Below are 16,260 nucleotides of genomic sequence, written 5' to 3' on the forward strand. Positions count from 1 at the left end.
GTCCCCTCCTCAGTGACCTCCAGTGACTTAAGGAAAAGCCCAGACTTCTTTCTGAGCCTCTAAGCCTCACCACCATCTGACCCACCTTTCCAGCGTGGCTCTCAAACAAGATAGAACTCCAGGTATGGGAGCCATGTTGCATAGGACTGCCCACCTGACACACCCTATACTCCTTCCCACACTGAAAAATATAGAATGTGAATGACTTATTTTCTGATTCAAAATCCCCTTCCTACCTGCATTTTTTTTAACTTTGAGATTACATATAATCTGGGTGAAAATATGATTCACAGGAAGTTCACTATAAAACTTTTAGGGAGATAAATATTTCCTAGCCTGCTTTCAGTTGTTACTATTAATTACAGTCACCATTGCCGTGCTCAGCTGAGCGAGCTGAGAGCAGTGACTCTCAAACCAAACTCCCTGGATTTGAATCCCAGCTCTACCACCTACAGGCTGTGTGGACTTCGGCAAATCCTTTAACCTCTTGGGACCTCAATTTCTTCATCTACAAGATAGAAATAGCAATAGTCACACTCATAGGACAGTTGTAAGACTTTATAGAAAGTGGTTAGACCAGTATAAATGCTCACAATAAAGGCTGAGCTTTAACATTCTTCATGTTGTTGCTGATGGTGAGCTACCAATGTACTGAAATTACCCCATGCAGCTGCCCTCCTGCAATGCTGATATCACAGCCATGCATGAGTGGGCATCCTGATGCCCCCCATCTTGGCTCACCCTCAAAAGTTGTAAATACGTACAGGTCATAGAGGCCCCCTACCTGGAGGTGCCTCTGATTCTCTCTGTTTCTCAGACACTCCATAAGGACTGTTATATACGTTATCTCATTTCAACCACTCAACCACCCATACAATGAAACTGAGGCTCTCAAGAGACTCAGTAATGTGCCTAAGGCTACACAGCTAGAATTTCAGCTCAGATCTAGCTGTGCTTTTTTCTTGTGCCTCTCTGGTTTTGTCCTGTCTCTGCCTTACCCTCCAAGTCACTCTCGCTCACTTCCTCAGATCCCTCCACCCCATCTTCCAATAAGCTGTTATCTAGTCAGGACATTTACTTATTTTTAGTTGATTCAAACAGAGGCAAAGCAGTGAGATATCTTTTCTGGCTCTCTGGTTGTTGTAATTGGAGTTTCCACCTTCCTAAGCAGTGGAAAAAGAAGAGACTGAGGCCCTCAGAGCACCTGATACTTCTAAAGTTTTCCTGCTTATGTTATGCCGTGGGGCGTTGAGCGCGATAGGCAGGACTGACCTGCGCCATGGCTCCTGCTTAATTGTTCCCATGCCAAGGAGGCTCAGAGAATTGTACTTACCTTTTTTTTGCAGCTCAAATGCATGATTATCACAACGTTAGCAAATGGGAGAGGTTTATAATCATTCCACACAGTGTTACAAGGGCATGCAGTGCAGTCTGGGGAAGGCTGTTTCTTATGTGCCTCCAGTGGTTGTACTGTCATTACCAATTTAGTCAGTATAAGATCAACTAAGCTGAAGTAACAAACCCTGAAATCTAGTGGCTTAATACAACAAAAGCTTTTTTGCTTTTCATGCAAAGTCTGAACATTGGGCATCCTCTCTGCAGTGCCTCAGGGATCTGGCTCCCGCAATTTGGGGCATTGCCATCTCAACAGGAGGCTTCCAGAGTGACCATGGCAGGAAAGGAGAGAACACAGAGGTGGCACATGGGCTCTTAAACACCTTAGCCTGAAAGTGACACATGTCACATTCCCAAATACTCTAGTGGCTAGAACTCATCACATGGCCCTACCTAACTGCACATGGGCAGAAGAATGTCATCTTCCTGGGTGACTAGGAAGGAGAGGAGAACAGGATATGCAAGCACCCTAGTAACCGCTACCACAATATTTACATGAGAAACTACACAAACAAAAACAGAGTTCCCCAAACTTGTCCTGATGAGAATACACTTTTTTAAACTATAAAAGTAATACATCTTCTTGATAAAAAATAATTCAAAATGCACAGGAAGGTACCAGGTGAAAAGGAATGTTTCCCCTCCTGTCTTATTGTTGCCCTCTCCCTCCCATCCTTCCCAGAAGTTTCTTATATATCCTTCCTGCTATTCTTTTTTACATAATAATGTCTTAGTTTCATACCAAAATACATAGAGCGACCACCTTCTTTTAAATCCTTACATGAATTTGGTATAAATGGCCAAACAGCCCATTTAGGTTTTTTCTCATTTATTGCTCTCATAAACAATGCTATCTTTCCATAGTTTAGTTGATGTAGTACATCCTAAGAGAAATTTTTACACGTGGAATGCAGAGTCAGAGGGTACAGGCATTTTAAATCTTGAAATCTACTGCCAAATTACCCTCTCAAAAGGTGATAGTTACCAATTCGTATTTAAACAAAAAATGGTGTACCTGCTATTTAAATATTGGTGACATTAAGAAATTTTCCTGGATTTAGTTAGACATGACAATGATACTTTTTAAGTTCTTATTTGTTAGGGATAATTTCTAAAGTATTTATAGGAGAAATGATCTGAAGACTTAAATTTGCTTTTTAAAAAACTTCAAACAAAAACAGACACATAGATCAATGCAACAGAGTAGAGAGCCCAGAAGTAAATCCATGCTTATATGGTCAATTAATCTGTGACAAAGGGGGCAAGAATATACAATGAGGAAAAAAGAGTCTCTTCAATAAATAGTGTTGAGAAAAGGGAACAGCTACATGCAAAAGAATCAAACTGGACTACTTTCTCAAACATATACAAAAATAAAATCAAAATGGATCAAAGACTTAAACATAAGACCTGAAATCATAAAACTCCTAGAAGAAAACATAGGCAGTGTAACTCCTTGACTTGGTCTTAGCAATATTTTTTGGATCTGTCTCCTCAGGCAATGGAAACAAAAGCAAAAACAAACAAATGGGACTACATCAAACTAAAAAGTTTTTGCACAGCAAAGGAAACCATTGACAAAACAGAAAGGCAGCCTACTGAATGGCAGAAGATATTTGCAAATGATACATCTGTTAAGGGGTTAATGCCCAAAGTACACAAAGAACGCATACAACTCAACATCAGAAAAACAAACACCGGATTAAAAAATGGACAGAAGATCTGAATAGACATTTTTCCAAAGAAGACATACAGTTGGCCAACAGGCTTGTGAAAAGATGTTCAACATCACTAATCATCAGGTAAATGAAAATCAAAACCACAATGAGGGCTTCCCTGGTGGCGCAGTGGTTGAGAGTCTGCCTGCCAATGCAGGGGACATGGGTTCGTGCCCGGTCCGGGAAGATCCCACATGCCGTGGAGCAGCTGGGCCCGTGAGCCACGGCCGCTGAGCCTGCGTGTCTGGAGCCTGTGCTCTGCAATGGGAGAGGCCACAACAGTGAGAGGCCCGCGTACTGCAAAAAAAAAAAAAAAAAAAAAAAAAAGCAACACAATGAGATACCACCTCACACCTGTCAGAATGGCTATTATCAAAAAGACAACAAATAACAAGTGTTGGCGAGGTTGTGGAGAAAAGGGAACTCTCGTGTGCTATTGGTGGGATTGTAAATTGGTGCAGCCACTGTGGAAAACAGTATGGCAATATCTCACAAAATTAAAAATAGGACTACCATATGATCCAACAACTTCGCTTCTGGGTACTTACTGAAAGAAATCAAAACGCTAATGCAAAATGATATATGCACACTAATGTTCCTTGCAGCATTATTTACAAGAGCCAAGATATGGGATCAACCTAAGTATCCATCAATTGATGAATGGATACAGAAGATGTGGTATATACATTCAAAGGAATATTACTCAGCCATTTTAAAAAATGAAATCTTGCCGTTTACAACAACACGGATCGACCTAGAGGGTGTCATCTAAGTGAAATAAATCAGACAGAGAAGGACAAATATGTATGATCTCACTTATATGTGGAATCAAAAAATCAAAACAAAACAAAAACAGACTTACAGATGCAGAGAACAAATGGGTGGTTGCCAGAGGGGAGGGGGTTTGGGGGTTTGGCAAATATGCGAAGGGAATTAGAGGTATAAACCTCCGATTATAAAATAAATAAGAGACCAGGATGTAAGGTACAGCATAAAGAATATGATCAGTAATATTGTAACAACTTTGAATGGGAACAGATGGTTTCTAGACTTATCGTGGTGATCAGTCATTTCCTAATGTATGTAAATGTTGAATCACTATGTAGTTCACCTAAAACTAACACAATATTTTACGTCAAATATATTTCAATTAAATAAATAAATGAATATTTCAAAGATTAAAAAAAACTCAAGCAAAAAAAGTGGATTGGGAATGGATGAAACAAGAATGGCAAACCCTTGATCATTGTTGAAGTGGGTGATTCATTATACTCTTCTCTGACATTTGTATATATTTTATATTTTCCATAATAAAACGTTAATTCTTTAGGTTTATCTAAAAGGAGATGTGTGAGACCCTCATCACAGCACATTATCAACTTCCTGATTAAAGTCAGATGTGCCCTGGGTGAGAACACTGTCTAATGTGGTCAGTCAGTCGGGAAGAATTGGAGGGAGATGGAGATTTAAGATGAGGAGGAAACTAGAGTTATAAGAGAAACAGGAGGAAAAGGTTGAAGAAGAAGAAGAAGTAGAGAGGTTGCCATCCTCTCCATCCTCCCTTCCCCCCAGGCAAACCACACAGAAGCTCCTGCTTTTGAGGGTGGAATTACATTTGGGCTTATAAGACTGTGCTCAGCAAGGGAGGGTGCATGGCAGTGGATAAGGAGAGAGGAGCAGGGAGAGTAGGGAGAAAGAGAGAAGAAAGCTCACCGAGTACGCAGCACCTCCTTTGGTGAAGCCATTTGCCATGATGGGGAAGGCCTTGGGCTTTACATTCAGAATTCCGGATTCACATCCCTCCCTGGGCCGAGCAGGTGTGCTTATCTTCCCAGCAGTGCACCCCAAATTGTTTGCAGATCAGCCAGAATCAAGCCAGTATTTCGATGATTCCCCTAGTGCCCCTAAATTGTGACCATGGATGTATGAGTGTGTCTGTGTGTAAATCTGTGTGCCCAGCAGGAAAAATAAATAATACCTGTGAGAGAATTCAGAAAGAGAAAACCCTATTTTTTAGGTAAGAACATGAGCACTTAGCAGAGTGAAACCAAGTGTGAGTGCGGTTGGTGATTACATCCTCCTCTGGCAAGTTCACTGAAGAAACGTCTAATCCAAGAACTGTCTTCTCTTAGGATCTGAAACCCCAATCTCTAAGAATTCTGTGCAACAGATCACTATAAATGAAAGGTCCCTGCATGGACATTCTTAGAACTTCATGAAAGGAAGGCACTCTGCAGCCAGATGACCACATATGTGTACTGAGCATATGTACTGTGCTCTGCATCTGCATCATTGATCCCAGTCCTGTCCTTGCATCATACCCTTTTGTGTACGTAGCAAGAGCCAGCAAAGTGGCCAAGACTAGGATGTGTTGGGGTCAATATACCCACAGCAATCCAGGATGCCCACAGGAGGTTATTTTCATCCTTGACATCTAGCTGCAGTTTGACATACCCTTGTGGTTGCTATAGAAGATGCCACAGAAAGGGAAAAAATGTCTTGATGAGAAAGTGATTATCCCTTCCAATAGGAGTCATCCATTCAGTGCTGATCCATGGAAGGAAATCCACTCGGCTCATAGCCAAACAGTTCTTCTAGTGACTTTCTGCCTCTGCACTTCCACAGCCCTGCACTTCAATGGGGCAAGAGGTAGAAAGCATCATTTGCTTCTAAAGAGTCAGATCACTTTTTTAAATTATGAAAAAGAGCATTTGAAAGCTGGTCCCCTGTTTGTAAGGTCTCCTGATGAAGCTTCCACTACTCTGTCTTTCTCCTAAGCTTTAAGGCCTGGTCCTTGGCCAGAAAGGCAAACTCCCAGCCCATAAATACCAGAATGACGTCCACAGTGTTCTGGCCTGTGGTGACAGAATGAATAGTAAATATAGACTGGCCCGTGTGCCAGTCAGAATAGTATGTACCCTGATGTTGCACTCTCTAATACGGCAGCCACTAGCCACTATGGCTCCTTAAACTTAATTAAAATTAAACAAAATTTTAAATCAGTTCTTCAGCCACACTATCCACATTTCAAGTGCTCAAAAGTCACCTATACTAAGGGCTATCACACTGGACAGTACAGATCTAGAACATTTCCATCATCACAGAAAGCGGCTGGGCAGCCTTACAGCTCTGATACCATCATTTAAACTGGCATGACATCTATGAAAGGCCCCAAAACCCACGTGAAGACAAACGACGAAAAAAATCGTAAATCAGATGCTAGCCAGGGAGCATAACTACGCATACGTCCTCTCCTCCGTTCTTTCCTTCCTGTCCTGAATGTTATCATGTGTCTATACATACAGCGTACTCCCAGGTGTTGGGACTCTCAGGATCTGCCAAGACAATTCAGATTCTTCTCCTGCTCTTAAAGGACTAACAATTTGGTTCAGGAGGTAAGAACTGTACGTAAGTATCGACAATACTAGTAGAAAGTGATCGTTTCATTGGAGAAGTTTGCTGAGTGTTCATGGAGTTCAGAGGAGCAAGAACGACTTCCAGCTCAAGAAGAGGAGTGGCTCTCAAAGCAGGAGGAACGTGGAGGTGGAAGAAAGACTGTCATGAGCTGGAGGAAGGGCCTGAGCAGAGGCCCAAAGGCAGACAGCTTCTTCCCTGGTGGAACAGTGGTCCTCCTCTCTCCCAGCCTCCAGCCTGAGGCTCTGTGCGGGACCCCTGCCGGCTGGCTGATTACCTCTATGCACCCTGCCAAGCAGTGGGGGATGCGTGTCTACCCCATTTGCCCTCTGTTTTGATTGAGGGTCAGTCATAGAGAAGAGAAGTTAAAGCAGCATATTACAAAATTACCAGAGAAGCTAAAGACACAGACACGAGGTGGAGCTTTCAAGAGTGACTCTGAGCACCAGACAATGGATGAAGCTGCTGTCTGGTTTGTGATCAGGAAGCCACCGTGACTGGGAAGCAGTACAGTGAGGAAGTGGCCACCGTCAAAAACCCGGACACAGTCACAGTGGTGCCGCGAGAGAAACGGTGGCCCCAGAAAACATGGGCTCCACCCCATGCCACCTTCCATGTTTCATGCAGGGTCATCTAACTGGCAGAACTTAGATCACATTCAAAACCCTGCGTGCAAAAGCACCTGGTAAATAAAAGAGAGTATGGAAAATAATGGTTGCTAGCTTGCCAGGCTCCGAAGCACAGGAAGGAACGTTGGAAGGAGTGGGAATCCATTCTGCCTCCAACTTGCCATAGCCTCATACCCCCCAGTGATGGGAGGCTGGATGGCCAGTCATACTCCAGGCTGGTTAGAACAACCTTCAAAGGTCAGAAACTGAGATATTTGGGAAGACTGCTAAAAGCAGCAAGCGGGAGACAACAGTCATATAATCACATTAACAGGAAAGAAAAATCCAGAAAATATTTTAAGGCGACTGGGAGTCTTTTAAAAATCAAGAGTTCTAGAACTATCCAACCTCTTTCCTTGGATGCAGCCACTGTGATTTCTAGCTGTTTCAAAGAACTGCTGGAGCCAGTGGGGTTGTACAGTGTCCCACCCAGACACACACTGCTGAAGACTGAGGGAGGCTATTTCTAGGGTGCATTTCCAAGTCTGAAAAACGCCAGCAGGAAGCTGGCACCCAGCTCCTGGTTTTGTTTGTCATATCAGTCCCTGCTGAGGAAAGCAAACAGCAGGTAACTGTAGAACACACCTGTCTAGAGCAGCTGTTTGATGTTAGCAGGCTTTGATTGTCAACTGAGCAATTTGCTTAGGATTTGGAAACAAAGGAAGGCAGTTGTCAAGAGCCAGAGGAGCAGGCGACATGCGGCATGCCTATGTGCTCCCAGCAGTCCAGAGCAGAGCACAGGAGTGAGAGATTGACACCAGAGGTGGTGCACTTTGGGGGAGTGACAGCCTCCTACAGGGAAGTAATGGGATCGCTGCAACAAAGTGCCAACTCCCTATCCCAATAAAGCCTCAATGTCACTAAAGACCATGCTACTAGTAAACAATTCTAATGAGTGTCAGGGTGGGACCTAGGGGAGGAGACATGCGTAGTTAGAGAAAAACATCAGTAAAGACTCCAGAGGATGCTAGCCAAAATGGTTTATAGTGACAGATTTGTTACTTAAAAAAATGTCTAAACCTGCCTGTCTGTCCTTCAAGATCCAGCTCAAATCCCAAATCAATTCATTCATTCATTCATTCATTCGTTCATTCATTCAAGGGAATCTATTCAACTTACGACACACCATGCTAATCAGGGTGTCCATAGGGAGATAAGTGAAAGAGACAATCTTCTCTAAAGCAACTTCTCTCTAACAGGGAGATAAGACATGAATAAATAACTCCAGTACAGGGCAACAGGTAAAATGAAGTGATGTGAACATTTGAGGATGAGATTGTTAACTTCACTTTGGTGAAGGGAAATGGGGAGAACGATCTGGGAGACCTTCCTGGAAGAAGCGGCCTCTGTGAAAGCCTTCATGAGCACCCCATCCTTGGGTGTTCAGTCCCTCCAAACAACCAGAGTACTTTGCCGCTTAGCCAGCACCTCCTTTATAAAGTTAGTGGTCTGTCAATATATCTAGTCTTCTAAGTTACAGCTGACCTAAATAATGAACTTTGACAGTATTTTTTAATGAACTGAGATAATATATATAAAGAAGGGTGTTTATCCATATAGTTGATAATTAATAAATACTAGTCCTTTTCTGGGATGGAAATGGGCCCAGAGGGAAAGGTAAATGTTGTAGTTGAATATAAGCTGGAAACGAAGGACAAGTCCTGGACCAACTGCAATGTTAAGGATTGGTATTGGCAGCTTTGCTTGAATTCTTTATTATTACTTGTTTTAGAGCCAGTCCCTTCTGTATTCTGGAAAAGTGTTCACTATCATGTCAGGGAGAATTACTCTGAAAATCGCTGTTTGTTTCTAACTATGATATACAGAGGAGGCATACATGGTTCTAACTGAATTAAAAACCAGATGTAATGTGGGAAGTGTTGAAAATCTTTCTAACAACTGTTGGGAATGAGGAGTATCTATAATGAAAACGTGGACATAGTTCTTTTGACTTTTACACCTCTCAAACTCCAATTTAAATTTAAATCCGAATGCCTTGTTCTAAGGGTAATTGTTCAGCATAAAATTATGAACTCAAATTAGCGTCTCATCACCCTCGCAAGGGAAAGGCTGAGAACTGAGGACTTGGAGCCAAATGTTAGATTTCCCATCAGACACTTCCAGGTCAACGTTGAAGCACTGCTGGGGAGAGAACTGGAAATGCAAAGATGTACTCACAAATTAGGATTCCGTGACAGTCTGGGGGGCTCTGTGAATCTGTCGCACAGGTGGGGTGGGAACAAGGAGTTCTTCAGTCTGTGAAACAGCAAGTGGAGGAGCAATGAGTGGACAGTCGTCCAGAGGATCGTAACGCAGCTAAAGCACCCAGAGACACCACCACGGACAGTCTCCATGTACGTCACCGGCGGTGTGCAGAATTGGGGCCCATAAGCTACTCCCCTCTTCCCCAGGCAGCCTCCCGTCCCCCAAGGCCTGATCAAGAATGCCCAACTAAGACATGAGCTGTCCCCTTCAAGCAGAGCCCAACACTAAGTGGATAGTTCCTTGCCGCCCCAATATAGAGGAGTTGAGAAAGGAGTGCTGGGTATGGTAAATTCTGGAGGTTCACCCAATTTTTATAGGTATTCCACTGAAACTAAAACCCTGTGCTGCCTGAATACAAGAGGGTGTAGCTCAGAGGAAGGTCCCACTCATGACTGAAGCCAAGACACACCTAACACTGTGAGCTTTAAAATGCTCACCTAAAATAAAATAAAATAAAATGCTCACCTATTTTTGTCAATTTAGTAAGTCTTCTCATTTGAGCAACGCTTGTCAAATATAGAAGCATTTGTATCACAGGAGACTGTAAGACTCCTTAATCCTTAAAAAATGAACGTTCTCTCCCTGAGTTGATAGGCGAGGCAAATGAATTGACTTCAATCGAGGGAATCGGTGCCGTGGTCAGGCCTCCTAGCAGAGCAATGCTGGGGCTCTGGGAACACAGGGCCTGAGCTCAAATGCTGGCTCTGCTACTTCCTAGTGTGTGACCTTTGACAAGTTTCTTAGTCTCGCTGCGCCTCAGTTTCCTCATATGTAAGATGAGGTTGTACCTACTTCATAGGGTAATAGTGAGGATTAAATGAATTAAAATTTATAAAGTGTTTAGAATGGTGTCTGGCACCTAGTAAGCACCATAGAAGAGTTAATTGTTATTACTGCTACTTCTGTTGTTGTTGTTGTTTTCACCTGGTTCCTATAGCAACTGAGTTTGCAACCCTTGGCCTAGAACAGTGGCTCTCAACTGGGGACAATTTTGCCCACCGGGAGATATCTGGCAATATCTGGAGACATTCGAGTTGTTGTGACTGAGGTGGGGTTTCTACTGGCTTCTAGTGGGGAGAGGTAAAGAATGCTGCTGAACATCTTTCAACGCACAGGATAGTCCCGCAACAAAGAATTATCTGGCCTGAAATGTCAACTGTGGCAAGGCTGAGAAACCCTAGCCTGGATGCACCATACATGCACCTCACTCTGAGGTCTTGCCCCCCATGTAGACATATTGTCATGTCTCAGGGGACAAGTCCCTTCTGCAGTCAGGACTCCCAGACCTTTCTCTACTCCTCCTCTTCCCCTCCCACTCCTCCCCTTTCACTCTTCCCAACTTTCACTCTTTTAGGACGTCATCCTTTTGCCTTCATGTTTCTTCAGAACACCATAGACATTTGGTGAAGACAAGTCCTGCTTGTTCATTGTTAGATGTTTATCATCCCCAGCTCCTTAGAGAACAAAACGCCAATGATACCTCCCATTCGTATGAACTACCAGTAAAACTCAGGAGGGGCATACATTTCCAACACCACCTTTTAGATCTGGTGATACCCCCATGGGAACCATTATCCTAAGAACTTAAGCTTTAGTACTGTGCAAGTCAGAAAGACCTTTGCTCTGCTTGCAACGTGCCTCCCTGGACGCAGTGACCAAACTACTTGCTTTCAGGAAGAAAAGGAAAAGAAAAAAAGAAAAATTAGATTGATATATCTAAATAATATCTGGGCCACATTCAGAATACTTTCTGCAATAGACATTCAGCGCAAGGATCCCTAGAAACTTGCAGCAGCACAGGGGCTTTCTTTGCATCAGCCAGATAGCCCTCAAGCTGGATGTTTTCATGGGGCCATTTCCATGAAGCCTCATTCCAACAGCTAGTGTTAAAACTCTAGTTTTTTGTTGCTAGGCAATGTATCTACCAGACATCCTTGACCCTATCCCTGTACCACCAAGGACTGGTAGGGGAGAGGGTGTGGATGGAGGGAGGCCCAGGAAGGGTCTGTTCCTTTCATTACTCGGTAGCTGAAGGTACAGTGGTTTGTATTTTGACAGAGTCAGTATAGCTACATCAAAACCTCAAATTCCATCTTCACTCTGAGTCCTGCTGTTTCTTAGGCAAATTTGTACAGCAGGTTTCTTGCAGGAAGAACTAGACCTGCCTCCTCATTTTCCACCAGGATTCACGCTTTCCAAAGGAGAAGATTGGATGGGGTTGGGTTGTCCCCATTCAATCTGCAAAACCCTAATGAGCAGAATCCACACCAGACTTGTGCAGAGGCAGTGGCCCCTCCCTCATGCTCAACCCACAGATGGTTGCCCTTTGCTAAGGCACCAACCCCTTCCATTCGCCCATGGGCCAGTTCTTTCTGCACATAGGACTATAGCAAATTGTGCAGGGAGGCTCCCCTTTGGCTCAGAAAAGGCAGGCAATCTGGCTCTCAGCCTGGCCAGCACACCATGGGTGGTGTAAAGAACACTGCATCAAGTGTCCTAAGATCAAGATCTTGTCCTTGCTCTGCGTGATTTTGTTCCAGCCCCAACTTTTGTAGATCTTAATCTCTCATCTGAAAAATGTGCCCCACCTATATCATAAGGTTGCCGTGCAGTTCAAATAAGGTAATAGTTATGAAAGTACTTTGAAAAGCTGTAAGAACTGCAATAATGTTATTCCTTGACTATAGATTAATGAACATAATAAAATTGCTATTGTAGATATTAGCATAATAGCACAGATTGCGTTTCCCTTTAATGAAATTCATCATGGATAAACACTCAGGCTTTTTCTGAACACTCTCTTGTCATCTTTATTTGGTCAAAGGCCATGAGGTTCAGTGGTCCCCAGCCACGTACCTCTGTATGCTTAAAGTCTCCAGAAGGCCACTCTGCCTAAAGGGACATTGCTTAGATACAGATTAGACATCTTCCTGGAATCTTCCAAGGCTCGATTACCTGAACAGCTCTAGCAAGAGGATCAGCAAGCATTTTTAACTAGTAAGTGTAGAAATGATGCTTCAGTATAAATCAAACCAATTTTGATTAGAAAGCATGTTCAGTGTTGTGGATAACTCAACATTTTGCCAGTTACAAGGACAGTGCTACCCCTACCTCGTTAGAAGTAGCTTGATCTTGTTTAAAGTCCCTGATAGAGGCTGGAGGGCTGGCTCTGCCTGAGGACACCCTGTTACCCAGCCCTCTGGACGTGCAGGTGTGGGGCGAGGCTGTCTGGCAAAGGCCTTCCAGAAACTTCAGTGCAGTAGGGCAGGCACAGAGCCATGTATGCTGCCAATAGCTTGGCATGTGGTTTTCTCTCTCCAGATCCAAATGTCACACTACTTCTATAAAATTCACTACAATGCTTCCCTTCATTTCCTCTCTGGCGTCTTTTCTCTCACAGCCTCCACGGATACATCTCATCACCAAGCCCTCTGTGTAGAGTCAGCAACGACTACCAGCAGCTCATCCTAATTCCAAACTGCCATTGTCTCTCTTCTCAGTTTCTCTCTGTGTTTCCTATCCCAGCACAGCGTTAGAACAAGGGCTTCGTATGAGCTGCGTTAAGTGATTTGTGACTACATTTCCGCCCTTATTAGAGGAACCTACCCTCTAAGGGAAGCTACTGCAGAAACTACCTTTTTTATCCCTTGAAAGACCTTTCCAATAATCTCCCTATATTTGTAAGTTTCCTGTTGCTTGACCTTTGATGTGGACTGTCTCAGAGCTGGGCTCTGCCTTGTCTTCATTTGGCTATTAAAGCAGGCTTTCTGTCTTTTTAAAAGAGACATTCCCAGGCTTCCCTGGTGGCGCAGTGGTTAAGAATCCACCTGCCAATACAGGGGACATGGGTTCAAGCCCTGGTCCGGAAGATCCCATGTGCCGCTGAGCAACTAAGCCTGTGAGCTACAACTACTGAGCCTGCGCTCTAGAGCCCTCAAGCCACAACTACTGAACCCGCATGCCACAACTACTGAAGCCCTTGTGCCACAACTACTAAAGCCCACGTGCTTAGAGCCCATGCTCTGCAACAAGAGAAGCCACCACAATGAGAAGCCCGCTCACCGCAACAAAGAGTAGCCCCCACTCGCCGCAACTAGAGAAAGCCTGTGCGTGGCAACAAAGACCCAACACAGCCAAAAATAAAATAAATTTTAAAAAATAAATTTATTTTTAAAAATAAATAAAAGAGACATTCCTAAAGAGGGAAGGTCATCAGAGGGCTAGGGCCACACGAAGACTGTCAGCCTGGAGAATGCTGCCTCCTGCCTCGGAACACAGGCAGGCTGCTGACAACACCTCAACGCAGGGAGAGGTGACCCTGGGTTGGAAAGCAAGGGCTGCGCCCTGGAAGCAGTCTCCTTAGCCCCTACAACAACACAGCCACTCACCCTGGGAAGAGAAAGGGTACAGAAAACAAAGGCTCATTTGGCATCTCTGATATATTTGGAAGTGAATAAGACAAATAACTTAAAAGGGGCAGGGGAGATGGAAGACACTGCTAACTTGAGACTGTCCATATGAGAGTCTCTGATTTATCAGCCTTCATAAGAGCGGATTAAGCTCTCGAAACGAGTGCTCTGTGATCGGCGGCTGTACCTCCTGCTAATCTGTGTGGCTCTCCTGGCTGGGGGTGTATGTGTGGAGGCTGCAGGTGACTGTCACAGGGACTGAAAATACACACTTTGATTCCATTATTCACTGATCCACTGGTTTGCCTTCTTATGCTGGGGCTGTTCATTGTGGCATTCCAAGGTGCAACCCAAAGCTGGCGGGAATTATATTTCAGAACAGGTTTGGGGTGGGGAAAAATGAAAACTATTGCTGAGAGTGGAGCCCTGTCATTTTTTTTACCCCTATTATTACGAAAGCTGTGTTCCTTGTTTTAGCAGAATGGAGTCAGAGAAACCATGCAGCCATTCAGAAAGGAGGAGGGGAGTTCTCCCCAGGGCAGGGGGACATGCAGGACCCAGCAGGGGGAGGGAAGCTATTATTAAACATAAGAATAAGAAAATAGAGCTGTAAAGTGGGCGAGTAACTGGACTGAATATTGGTGCTGAACAGTGGCTGGGCACTGTCTGGGGCTGCCTGAGTAAGATTAAAATCTGCAGGGAAATTTTGTTCCTTAGCACTGGCAGAAATTAGGAATAAATTCAATTGCATTCTGCACAATAGCTGGAAGCGATTGAGGTTAAGTGGCCTCCCTCTCTGATGTGTTAGTATTACTGAGCACTCTCTGCCCATGTGACTCCCTGCAATCTGCTCTTGGAACACGTCGCCATGGCAACTGATGATTTCTATTACAGTACATTCAAGTTCACATTCTAGGCCTGTCATATGCTTGGAAATTTCCAGTTAAAATATTTATTTATGAAAAAAGAAAAAAAAAAAAAGCCACCCCCAGACTCTTTCACGAATAGAAAACAAAAAGATGCCACAATGCAGCGTGATTTATCTACAGAAGAGAAGAGATTGTTGCATTTTCACTTAGCTGTTTGTTGCCACCAAACAAAAAATTCCCCATGGGGTGGCCGACTTGAAATCTCACCTACTGTGGTTTGTGTGCAGGTGTAATGTTGGTCTGAGTGCAGAGTGACAGAAGTGGCCTGAAAAAACTGCAGATCAGAGTTTCCACTTGGCTCTTTGAGACGCATGGTTCCAATTGCAGCTTCCTACTAAGGTTCTGCATCTCTTTATCTTAGTCAACCCTCAGCTGGGAAAGAGCCGCACTCATTCCTCAGCCATGAGGAAGGGGAGGCAGGATCCCTCATTTGGTGGGTCAATATTCTGGGGTCCCCAGGGTTTCTCAAGCTGACCCAGGAAAGGAGGAGGGCAGCCGGGGACATAACAGGGCACACTGCTCTCTCATAGAAGCCATACCGTGTTCCATGATAAAGATCGTCATGGCTCTCTGTGTACACCTCCCAGGCACTACCCGCAGGGCCCCAGGGACCCCCAGCTCTTTCAGGAAGACTTCTGTTTAGGCTTAATTATGCCCAGTGATTTCTCCCCAGAGAAGGACAATCAAGGGTTAACTAAACCTTTCCTGAGAAAGAAAACATTGTTTCTTAGCCAGGCATACACAGGGAGGAGCTGCTAACAAGGCCTCCTCTACTTTTTCCCCTTAGTCAAGCACATTAAATATGTTAATAAAAGATTCCCCAATGCTTTCTCTATCAGAAGCTTCCAGGTGGCTGCAATGACCCTAGGTGCCCAATTACCTGGTGAGGGCATCCCACAACTCACAGATGGTTCTCTCCCTAGCTATTAAAATCTCCAGTATCGCGTGTGTGTGTGTGTGTGTGTGTGTGTGTGTGTGTGTGTGTGTGTGTGTGTGTGTGTGTGTGTGTGTTGTGGCTTCTGCTGTGGCTGATTGGAATCATATCCTTGTTCCTAGCTAGAACCCACTTTGTTTAGAAGGCCTGTGTTTTCTTAACTCGATCATAAGAGCCACTGGACTGCTTGTTTAAAATACGTATTCCCAAGTGTACCTCAGACTTACTGAGTCAGAATCCCCAGGGAGAGGCCTGGGAATCTGTATCTTACAATCAAGCCAATTTGAGTAGCACTGCACTTGGATTGTGAACATATTGGCAATGTGAGGGCTATCTTTCGAAAATTATCTAGTGACATACTCCTGATGTCTATATATAAGGCAGTGGGCCAGAAGCCTTCTGGGAAATTCCTCACCATTATTGGTGTAAAATGTGACGAAAAAGATTGGGCAATGTTAAAGAAATGTAAAGAATAGATGGATGGTTGTGGTTCTGGAGAGTCCCCAGCAGAAGCATGAATGAATTCAG

Source organism: Kogia breviceps, chromosome 18, assembly GCF_026419965.1.
Source record: "Kogia breviceps isolate mKogBre1 chromosome 18, mKogBre1 haplotype 1, whole genome shotgun sequence".
Lineage (NCBI taxonomy): Eukaryota > Metazoa > Chordata > Mammalia > Artiodactyla > Physeteridae > Kogia > Kogia breviceps.